Source organism: Corythoichthys intestinalis, chromosome 13, assembly GCF_030265065.1.
Source record: "Corythoichthys intestinalis isolate RoL2023-P3 chromosome 13, ASM3026506v1, whole genome shotgun sequence".
NCBI classification, from domain to species: Eukaryota; Metazoa; Chordata; class Actinopteri; order Syngnathiformes; family Syngnathidae; genus Corythoichthys; species Corythoichthys intestinalis.
In genome coordinates, this window is record NC_080407.1 from 24,673,534 (window position 1) to 24,684,404 (window position 10,871).

General features: G+C 39.7%; 1 long non-coding RNA gene across 8 annotated transcripts; it reads right to left on the reverse strand.

The window, feature by feature from the left end:
* Positions 1-5,707: 5,707 nt before the first annotated feature.
* Positions 5,708-9,478, reverse strand: LOC130928566 (uncharacterized). Of its 8 annotated transcripts, XR_009066705.1 has the most exons (10): positions 9,326-9,478; positions 8,878-8,911; positions 8,705-8,803; positions 8,534-8,640; positions 7,245-7,305; positions 7,122-7,172; positions 6,854-6,922; positions 6,631-6,739; positions 6,478-6,547; positions 5,708-6,343 (listed from the first exon to the last, which is right to left on the reverse strand). It is a non-coding gene; the product is annotated as an uncharacterized LOC130928566 (long non-coding RNA). The 8 variants fall into 8 exon arrangements; XR_009066707.1 differs by lacking the exon at positions 8,878-8,911; XR_009066708.1 differs by having other exon boundaries at positions 6,656-6,733; positions 8,878-9,478.
* Between the last annotated feature and the right edge of the window lie 1,393 nt (positions 9,479-10,871).

Here is a 10,871-nt window from a genome sequence, read left to right on the forward strand (position 1 = left end):
TCTGTTATTCATCAGTTATTTGCTGTTATTCAGTTCAATTATTTACAAGTTCAATTGAGTTTCTGTTTCTTTTATATTTAAATTAATTGTAAATCGTATTTGTCAAATAACTAGTGCAGCTGCACATAAAGTTTTGATACTTAATATTTTTTTTAATATTTTTACAACTTTGTTGCAGTTTTGCAGTTCTACATTGTTATATTTTGTGTAAACAACTCAGGGGACTAATGCACTTGCACTTTTATTTGACAGATTTAATATTTAAGTTCAAATATGTTGACAACTTTATTGTTTTACTGAGGTTTTTATTTATTGTTATAGTTTGTGGACAACTCTTATTTGTCATATTTTATATTTTTGTTCAAATATGTTTACAACTTTTTTGTTATTTTACTGAAGTTTTTATTTATTGTTATATTTTGTCAAAAACTTAGGGGACGAATGCACCTGCTCTTTTATTTGTCATTTAATGTATTTGCTGCTGTTAAAGTGTCAAATATTGTGTTCAATAAATTATCTATTTTGTGCAGACATGGCTTCCTGGATCCCTTCATAATAATACAGCAATCTTAATCATTCACAAATGAAACGGTATTATAGAGCCTACCCACGTACCACGTGCTCGCTGTATGGTTCCGCCCACTTGTCCGTCAAAACATAGTGTTAACCTATTACGGCTACGTACATTTCTCCTATTTACGGCGTGTTTTTCTGCTCCTTAACATTAATAATCAAAATGGTGAAGGCGTGTGTGGCTGTTGGTTGCACTAACAGAGAAGATGGAAGGAGAGACTTGAAGTTTTACCGTATTCCGAGGGATCCAAAGAAGAGAGCGAAATGGACGGCTGCAATTCGATGTGAAAACTGGACACCAAAAAATCACCACAGACTATGTAGTAGTCATTTTATATCCGGTAAGATGCATTTAATATATATTTAGAGGGTTTTGGCCTGACAACCACAATTAAGATCATTGCTAGGCTAATCGCCGACAACATACGACGTAGTACGACATAGTTTCAAATTCAAGATGTTTGTGACTTCCCTTTCTTCCACCATCGTTATTTTTTGAATAATATTTAGCTGGTACCAAGTAAAAGAAACTGGCCTCGTCTACGGGGCTGACAAATAACCACAATTAAGATCATTGCTAGGCTAATCGCCGACAACATACGACGTAGTACGACATAGTTTCAAATTCAAGATGTTTGTGACTTCCCTTTCTTCCACCATCGTTATTTTTTGAATAATATTTAGCTGGTACCAAGTAAAAGAAACTGGCCTCGTCTACGGGGCTGACAAATAACCACAATTAAGATCATTGATAGGCTAATCGCCGACAACATACACGTATGTAATCCCAAATTACCTCTAAAATATATACTACAATTGTCCAAACATTTCCACCGGTGAGTCAAGCCATGTGGTAATGGCCGCTGCTGGCACATTTCATCTTTTAATTCTGCTGCTTACCGGCTGCCTCTCTGGTTATCTTTTGCCAACATCTCCAGCTGCACAGGACTGCAAGTTTCAATAGCCAAACCAGGGTGCCATTTTCCTTTCCTGCTTTTATAGCTCTGGGTTGCTTATGGGTTGATTGGCCAATCTCTTCCAAATGTGCATCGTTTCCATAGTGCTTGCATGCCGGTGATTTTCCAGTTCACGCCCTGGTTGTCTGCTCAATGCTTTTTTGTTGATGTTTATCAGGGTTTGACTTTACAATGGTTGAAAAATAATTGACCATGTTGTTCTTCAATATGAAGAAGTAAGAATTTGTAAAAAAAAAAAAAAAAAAAAAAAAAAAAAATTGAAGCAAAAAAGCACCTGTCTAATTTACTTCAAATGTAAACATTGGTCACATGTGTGACGTGGGGACAAAGTTTGTCACAGTCAGTGACGTTTCCACAGGAATTCACCGCCATACCACTAGATTGGTCTGGCTTTGTCTTTGTATGGTTTTGGGGGACTCTTGTCAAATTCCTTTAATTTTCCACCGGTCATTGACAGCAATGGCAATGGACATGGAACGTGTGCATTTGCAGCTGCAGCTAATTAATATTAAACAACAAATGTTGTCAAAACAAATGTTGAAGCGTAGCCGACACAGAAGTCGTTTGCGAATGTTTGAAAATTGTGTTGTTGTTGTGCTGAACCGGAAACAATGTTCTGAGCAGACCAATCACAGTCCTTCGACGTTCACATCACGCGCATTGATGTGATGTGTAGTCAGGACTTTTTAGAGGTGCACATCAGGCTATGGCGTAGGGTCGTAATCGGGTCTGCGTTAATGGCATAGATCTGCCGTCACCACTACACAGAAGCATAAATCAGCCTACAGGGTGATGGAATGCTACAATTTTTGGAGAAGGGCCAGTTTAGATCAGAGTAGGGATACAACAAGAAACATAACATATGAGTAGAATAGAATGGAGGTGACGTCAGATAATATAATATAGCGTATAGGCCAACCAAACATCCAGTCTGGTGTTTGTGTCGATGTGATTGTGTTGTAGTCTGAGGTTCAACACCCATACATCATCCGGTACAGCTAACGCTAATGCATTTAGCTAGCATTTGCAACATCAAAATTTAAAACTACTAACAATCAAAACATAAACATAATACATTTATTTAATAAATATTAATATAAATAGAGAAATAATTAAAAATTGTACCGTATTGTAACTCCACTGTTGGATACATATGAGACACTTTTATTTATTTCCCCCCAAAATTCTCTCAGCTGCATCTTTTGCAAAACAATCGAAAACTGCCCTGTACTGGCACTCCAGAAGAATTAACATCAATATTATATATCGCTATCCAGCATTCTCAGAACTTTAGTTTAATATAAAACATTTTAGGTAATATGAGTAAGACTTAATTAACTTACTGTTTATAAATTGGTACACATAAATTCCAATATGAGTTGAACAACAAGCAATGAAGAGCAGCAAATTTCATCTAAAGTCATCCTCTGAAGAGTCTCCAACATCCAAATTATGGGTAATTAGGTCCTCCAGGATTTGATGGCAAATTATTTGAGGTGTCTAGTTATTTTTATTTAAATTGGCAAAAAACATAGTCTATATTTCCACAATGCTCCAAATTTCCAGTCAAAACTCAGTTTCCAAAAAATACGTTACTGTCATGTAATTGAAACATTAACATACCGTTTACAGCATTTGTCTTGTTGCTTTAATGTTGGTAACCCACAATGCATTGCTAACTACCCACAATGCATTGCTAACTACAGTAATTAACTGTTTAACATAAAAACGGTATTTTAGTGTTCAAAATTGGCCGTAAATTTACAGCAATTTTTTACAGTGTACCTTTCCACACATACGCTGCCATGGCTTTGAAGCACTAAAAAAGAAAACTCTTCATTGCACACAGGGCATACCTGTGCACAAGACAGAAAATTGACAAGGGTGAAAAACAATTAAAAAAGATAAATAACAGCTCTTTTTCAAAGTAGTATAGGGTAACAAAGAGGTATTTTGCAACTATTACCCCTTGCTCCTCCAAGTCACTAGATTCCTTTGGAGCAATATCCTCAAATTCAGTGACATCAATAGCAGCAGAATCCTCTTCTGGCTGCTCCTGTTTGAGATGTATCATTAGCCACGTTTACATGCTGACTTTTATTCATACCGATTCAAATCATTCCGAATGGAAATTTCACATCAGCTGTTTACATGTCACTTCATCTATTCCGATCCAGCGTTTACATGTGACTGCCTTTATTCCGAAAGGACGTTTGACAACTGCCGTCTGACATGCGCAGATTAATCAAAACAAAGCGTCACTGTGGTGGTCCTTGCCCACACTCCCCTCTGCTGGCTTTTATTGTTATGACACTTCCTGTTTTGATGTTTTAACCTGGCTCACCTGGGAGTGCACCTGCAGCTCATCATTGATCAACACTGCTTATAAGGAGCGGCCCGGGCAGCAAGCAGGTGCCAGATGATTCTGCCAGTCACCATTGGTACATCGGCCAACTAAGCCTGTAGTTTGTAACTCTTGTCTTGGAACTCTTAACTAATTCTGTTTTTTGCCATCAGGACATCCACCCATCACAGCCCTCGCAGCAACCGCCACAGCCACAGCCATTGACCATTCAACCCACCAGCCGCTCAACACCTTGCATCACTTCACACTCCATCTGTTTCCGGCTCGCATCTTGGTCCACATCAACTTTGCCTACCTTGCCTTAACATAATCATCTGGCCACAAAAATGGATCAAGCGACCGCTGACACCTTCCAAGAGGCCCTCGGACACCAGGGAGTCATGCTGGACAAGCATGAGCTGACGCTATGTATCCTTGGAGAGACTCTCCGGAGGATTTCCATGGACTTGCAGCAGGTCAAGACACAGCTCTCACAATCCAATTCCAGGGCCGGTCCTACTGTTTCTGTGAGTAGTCCTACTGGTGGTCCACCGCCCCCCCTTCGGCCGGACATTTTTATTCCAACTCCTGAATGTTACTATGGGGAGTTGGGCTCTTGCAGATGTTTTTTACTCAATTGCAATCTCGTCTTTAATTTGCAGCCTTCTAGTTATGCCTCTGATGAAGCTAGAGTTGCTTTTTGTATTAACTTGTTGAGGGGAAAGGCTGGTCAGTGGGCGACAGCGCTTTGGGAGAGAAATTCACCAGTGCTAAATTCTTTCGAGGCATTTTCTGGGGAACTACGTAGAGTGTTTGATCACCCCGTTCGTGGGAGAGAGGCCAGAAATCGCCTTTTTTCCCTTCAGCAGGGTTCTCAATCAGTGGCAGACTTTTCGATCGCCTTTCGTATTTTGGCCGCGGAGAGTGGCTGGGGTGAGCTGGCTCTATGATTTGTCTTCTCGCGTAATTTGGCGGAGGAAATAAAGGACGAACTAGCAACACGGGATGAACCTTCCACCCTAGAGGAAATGATTTCCCTTTCGATAAAGATCGATAACCGCATTAGAGAACGAAATAGGGAGAAAGCTATTAAGTCACGTCTTTTCCCGCCACACATATCTCCCTCTGCTAATACCATCAAACCATCCCCTAGTGACACACAGCGACCGACACCCCCTCTTCCGTTGGAAGACCCCATGCAACATGGGCCAACCGAACACTTTGCAATCACCTGCCATGCACGGCCAAAAGACCCAAGAGAGTCTGGCTGCAGCCCGCCTCTCTCATTACCCTGCGCCGCTCTTCTCAGTACCCATCCCGCAGACAGGAAGTGACGCAATATCGCAGCTCTCAGACCGGAAATGACAACATGAAGTAGCGCTCGAGCTCCGAGCTTCCGGTTTTATCGTAATAGTTAGCGTCCATTCGAACGTAAATACTAGTTTACTTTTCTTTTCGCACGTCTTTTATTTTCGGTTTCAGCATCACTCAATATTATTTAAATAATAATTTATTTCCATGCTCCTTAAATTGATTTGGTGAAATCGGGAGATTAACTCTTTAAGCGCGGTCAGTTTGTCAAAGCCTGCTGATTTTACCAAAATGAAAAACACGGTTACAGTACATCAAAATTAAAATACACACTATTGCAATAAAGGTTTAATTAGTGACTGAAAGATCGCCTGTGACCTATCACAGTGTGTACTTTAGTTTGTCAATTGTAAAATATACTCCCAATTGAGAATTATTAGAAATTGCTGTCATCCTTACATTTTCATGAACGGACACATTAATATAGCTTCATTACAATTTAATGTATCAAAAACGTAATATTCTCTCAATGTTGCAACCAAACCAATTTTGTCTTTCATTTTGCTACTTAAATTCATTCATGTGGGTGAAGATCCTAATTAACTAATTCAGAAACTATATTAAACTTTCTGCTCCAGGAAAGGCACCTTTATTTCAAACAGAAATGACAAAATAGTTGTCATGTGTTAGTTGTTTTTTTCTTTTATCCCAGACAATAGTTGTAGGTTGTTTTAATTACCTGACATTTTTCGGCAAGCACTCCCGCCTTCATCACAGGTAATTAAAACTACCTACAACTAACATCTGGGATAAAAGAAAAAAAACAACTAATTTATAAGTGTAGAAAAATGAACTCAATACAACCAGTTCTAATGTGGTAAACTTTATTTTTTTAGTTTTATTATTTTTTATTATTATTGAGAGAACACCAGATATTTTCTTTAGTCAACAATCTCCTCAAAAAAGGTAAATCCATCTTCCAGATGGTTGAAACAGAACTTGAATGGCTCCAAGACATTGTAGTTCGTGCTCATCCTCTTCCATCTGCAGGATGCTTGGGAACTCCTACTGCATTGATTCCACACCCCCAGCCCTGTCCGAGGCTTTTGTGCTGTCTTGCACAATCCTTTTAGCAAAACTGTTCATTGGAAAAGAGAAAGAAAAGAGCTATTTGAATATTACATAAGTAAAATAAAAATGATGCTTTGTTAATTTTATACTTGATTTTTCTTTTCAGGCATTGCATTAAACTAGGTATATAAACAATCTTACCATTTTTTCCCGCCATATCTTTTTGGAGTGGGCCACCACTAACTTGAAGGAGCTGTGGTTGCACCTCTTCCTAAAAATAAATCAGTGAATAAAGGGGGGCATGTTCAAAAGTGCGTCAGAGTAATGGACACTAAAAAGTCTTTAAAAGCTGACCTCAGCAATTATATTCAAATTTCACCTCTGTAACTGATAGACTGGTGGCACTTAACCCTGCAGTAATGCTTTTGCCTCATCTGTCCATAGGGCAAACTCTTTCCTGTGGCTCACATAAGTTGAAAAAATACAAAAATAAGTATTCCACATTTTCCAACAAAGAATTAAGGTGCTGTGCACCTACTTTCCTATGAATGCCATATCAACAGTTTCAAAGACTTACCATGCACCCAAGTTTGAAATTGTCCGCTAGCAATATACACCACCACTTCCTCAGAGTTGGCATATCAGTCTAACAAAATTAAAAACAAGTGTAAATAAAGAATAACGACAAGGATATTTTGTAGTCCAATTTGAATGATTAGGTGAACTTCATTTTACAATGGTTAAACTCAAAGAGAGCATCCAGAACAGTGCAAAGAGCATACTACAAATGGATAAATGAATACAAATATCACAGAAGACAAAATTGGACAGTTAAACTCACCTACCATCAACATGAAGATGCCACAGTCTTTCCCCTATGGCTGTCCCGGAGAACCCTAACGTAAGAATTTAACCGAGTCACTTCCTTCAAGTTTTGAATCAATGAATATACACACTTTTCCAAATACCTCTATTTCACGTCCAATCCTCTCTTTCCATGTTCCCCTGTTGATTGACTGTAAACGTTTTCTGCAATTGAAAATATAGGTTTATATTAAATACAGTAGTTAAACAATTACAAACGTGTTTCCATGCATAAGAACACCAACCAGTCAGGTTTAAATGATTCATGCAAACAAAACAATGGCGTAGGTTTGCATAGGGACGGTAGGGACATAACACGACCAACTTTTCAGGATGCTAAAGTTGTCCCCACCAACTTTTGAGCAACCTTATTTGCTTTATATTCGTCCCTACCAATGTTGAGACCGGGTCAACGCCCTTGAAACAAAACATTCGTAATTTTAGAGTGGCATTTTAGAATTTTGCTTCAAATGAATGGATGAATCATCTGGAGTGCAATTCTGCTTTAATTGAAGGGGCAACATAAAAGGATCGACTGGAACATACCTTCAAAACCAAACAAGGCTATTCTGGATCATCATGGAAACGCCATGCCAATATGAATGGATACTGAATTTCATTGGAGATAACAATAGTTCTCTGATCTCATGATTGGATCTGTTTTTCTTCCCACAAATAATTGGAATTTGGATCATTTAATTTGTTATGATTTGACTGTTCTTTGAAAATGAACCAATGCTCCAAGTTGTAGTTGTTACTAATCAGCCTTACAGGCAAATGCATGTGTGGGTCACATCCTGTAGGCTTTCACCATGTTGCAACAACATAGGGGTCAGCCACAAATATGGTCCTTCCCTGAAAAATACATAATCTATACCCACGGACATATGTTATATAAATACAAACGTACGCAGACACCTACATGAGCCCATACAAGCATTCTGTAGGCTACATAGTTAAAATAATACCCTACACACGCCAAAAAATACATTTTTATACCTTTGAATGAGCTACTTGTTAGACAAGTTATAAATATGCATTTCATATCTGCAAAAAAACAAACACAAAAAGTTACATTTTACTTAATTGTACAAGTGACATTATGTTCTTTAGAGAAACTAAATCCTAAAAATTCACAGTTGATTCCATTTCATTGTTCAGGCCAACATTCCAAAAGTCAGCACGTGTCAATCAAACTTTCTTTTTTTAGACAATCAACACAATTTCTGGCCTCTTTATATTCAAGATTTGCATAAGCTATTGAGAATGTTGATTGGTTAAATAAACAAAGAGTAAATAATCAATTATGTCCAATTGTTAACTAATATAAGGAATAATAAGCCTATCCAGATTTCCACTGAGCACAACATTTGTCTCAGACATAAAAACATACCAGCCGTTCCTGGGCAGGATGAGTTTGAACCGTCCATGAAGCTCGGCATGGTCTTATATTGTCACCATTGGTCCTGTCTGCACAGTGGGTTTTACAGTGTTCGATGTCTATCAAAAAAAAGTGTTCAGCACAGTCCAAAATCTAAAGTACATTACTACTTATGCTACTTACTTCCATTTGGATCTGTGTGACATCCCTGTATCTGCATGGGAAGACTACCATTTGGGGGTCGTGATTTAGTTTCTTCCCAATGGGGTGGTGATCAAGGAGCTAGTGAAAAAAAATAATAATAATGAAAAAATATATAGCTAAGCAGAGTAACAATATGAAGAAAAAATTACAACCTTGTCCTATTTGGATCATGTGACAACATTCAAACTACAAAGGACCAGACAAAACAAATGAAGGCAAAACAACAATACCATACAACAACAAAAACAGCGAGCTGCGAATTGCAGGCATGTACATAATGAAAAATAAGAGTGCAATATAATGAAAACTACACAAAGAAGACTGTTCATTGTGAAAAAAAAAAAAGTAAAATCATTAGCAGCATTAGCCAATTCGCTGCTGAATTCATCAGTACGTATTAAACAATATAAGTAGAGCAAAGTCATATGCAGTTAGTAAAGGAAGACATTATTTAAATTACATTAAGAATACTAGATATAAGTACGGTCTTTTCAACTCAGAATAAACACTTCATATTTTCACCGCAAGTGTTGTTTAACTATTTAACATTTTTAAACATGCATACGCTTTTAAAAACTTTTTTTCAGTGCGGCCACTTACCGTGTTTTCTTCGCGAGAGGTGAAATAACGTAACTTGTTTTCGTCGCAAGGGTTGACGACATTTCCGGTCTGAGGGGACTGAGAGCAGCGGTATTGCGTCATTTCCTGTCTGCGGGATGGGTACTGAGAAGAGCGGCGCAGGGTACTGAGAGAGGCGGGCTGCAGCCAGACTCCTCTCAAAAGACCCGGCTCACCCGATAAAAGGGAGCACCATGGTGAGCCAAACCTCCTCGGATTCCTGCTCTGTCACGACTCGTACTCCCTGCTAGCATTTCCCATGGTTTAGACGCTCTACCACTTCAGGTATTCATTGATTCTGGTGCTGACGAGTTTTATGGACGAAGGTTTTGCGTATCAGGCTAAAATCCCTCTCGAACCCCTCAAGGCCCCCAAAGTGGTGGAAGCAGTGGATGGCAGAAAACTGTTTTCAGTAACTCATCGCACAGTTCCTCTCATGCTTAAAGTCTCAGGAAATCATCATGAACCAATACAATTGTTATCTCCTCTCCCGTGGCACAGGTCATCCTTGGTCTCCCCTGGCTCAAACTCCACAACCCAAACATAAACTGGACGGTGGGGAAGATTGTGGGGTGGAGCAATCGCTGCCACCTGGCTCAGCACACGCAATCAGGAGACCGGTCAAAGAGCCAGTCTATCCTCCAGAGCCACCTGACCTCTCCAACGTACCCCCCGAATATCATGACTTGGCCACCGTGTTCAGCAAGGACCTCGCCCACACTCTGCCTCCCCATCGCCCATATGATTGTGCCATTAATCTCTTGCCAGGTGCACCCCTTCCAACAAGCAGACTCTACAACATATCCGGTCCTGAAAGAGCAGCTATGGAAGACTACATCAGAAATTCCTTGGCATCTGGTATCATACGCCCCTCTTCCTCTCCGGTCGATGCCGTTTTTTTCTTTGTGGAGAAAAAAGATTCCACCCTCCGCCCCTGCATTGATTACCACAACCTAAACCAGATAACAATAAAGGATAAGTACCCGTTGCCTCTAATCGACCCTTCTTTTGAGCCCTTCAGTCATGCCAGGTTATTCACCAAGCTGGATCTCCGAACTGCATATCACCTTGTCCGAATCCGTGAGGGGGACGAGTGGAAGACGGCATTCAACACTCCCATTGGTCATTTTGAGTATCTGGTAATGCCCTTTGGTCTCACAAATGCTCCTGCTGTTTTCCAACGACTCATGAATGACATCTTCCGGGATATTCTGAACCGTTTTGTATTTTTCTACCTTGATGACATACTTGTCTTTTCACGATCCTTAGAGGAGCATCGGCATCACGTCAGGATGGTCTTGCAGCGGCTCCTGGAGAACAGGCTTTTTGTTAAACCGGTAAAGTGCGAATTCCATGTGTCCTCAGTGAGCTTTTTGGGTTACATAATCGCCCAGGGGCAACTCAAACCAGACCCAATAAAGATTAACGCAGTAATTGACTGGCAAACTCCCAATACCTGGAAGGAGCTCCAGAGATTCCTGGGCTTTGCCAATTTCTGCCGTCGCTTTATCCGGGACTACAGCAAGGT